The sequence below is a fragment of the Apium graveolens genome, chromosome 8 (assembly GCF_009905375.1).
Source record: "Apium graveolens cultivar Ventura chromosome 8, ASM990537v1, whole genome shotgun sequence".
Taxonomy (NCBI): Eukaryota; Viridiplantae; Streptophyta; class Magnoliopsida; order Apiales; family Apiaceae; genus Apium; species Apium graveolens.
The window spans coordinates 95,912,276-95,913,116 of NC_133654.1; the positions used below are offsets into that span (position 1 = coordinate 95,912,276).

The 841-nt window shown below is 42.6% G+C and overlaps 1 non-coding gene across 1 annotated transcript; it reads left to right on the top strand.

Moving 5' to 3' along the window:
- The first annotated feature begins 356 nt into the window (after positions 1-356).
- LOC141682232 (small nucleolar RNA R71) lies at positions 357-463 on the top strand. The gene has a single exon (XR_012559634.1). It is a non-coding gene; the product is annotated as a small nucleolar RNA R71 (small nucleolar RNA).
- Positions 464-841: the final 378 nt, after the last annotated feature.

An 841-nucleotide genomic window follows, 5' to 3' on the forward strand; every position in this document is an offset into this window, starting at 1 on the left:
GAGCTGATTCACTAGAGATAGCACACTGATCAGTCTCATGGGTAGCAGCACAAAGCTCACAGACACTAGTAATTTGATTAACTCCATAATTAGCTAAAGTATCCACCTTCATCGTCAAAGCCTTAAGTTGGGAAGCTATAGCAGTTGTTGCATCCAACTCCAAAATTCATGCTACTTTTCCCCGAGTTAGTCTCTGGGAAGGATTTTGGTATTCATTAGCAGCCATCAGTTCAATCAATTCATAAGCTTCATTGTAGCTCTTAGCCCACAAGGCTTCTCCTAATGCTGCGTCGAGCATGGGTCTAGACGTAGCACCCAATCCATTATAAAAACAATTTATAATCATCCAATCAGGCATGCCATAGTGTGGGCACTTCCTTAGCATCTCCTTATATCGATCCCAAGCCTCACACACAGATTCTCCATTTTGCTGTGCAAACTGAGTAAGAGCATTCCTGATTGCAGCAGTCTTCACCATAGGGAAGAATTTAGTGAGAAAATTTTGAGCAAGATCCTCCCATGTGGTGATAGACCCTGGTGGTAGAGAATATAACCTGCACTTTACTTTATCCCTCAGAGAGAATGGGAAGAGTCGCAGCTTGATAGCATCTTCAGTCACACCATTGAACTTGAAAGTGTCGCAGATCTCGATGAAATCCCTGATGTGCATGTTGGGGTCTTCTGTAGGAGAACCCCCAAACTGAACTGAGTTCTATATCATCTGAATCGTGATTAACTTGATTTCAAAAGTGTTAGCCGAGATGGCTGGTCTGATGATGCTTGACTGAATATCATTGATCTTAGGCTGAGAATAGTCCATCAAAGCCTTAGGAATTTCTGC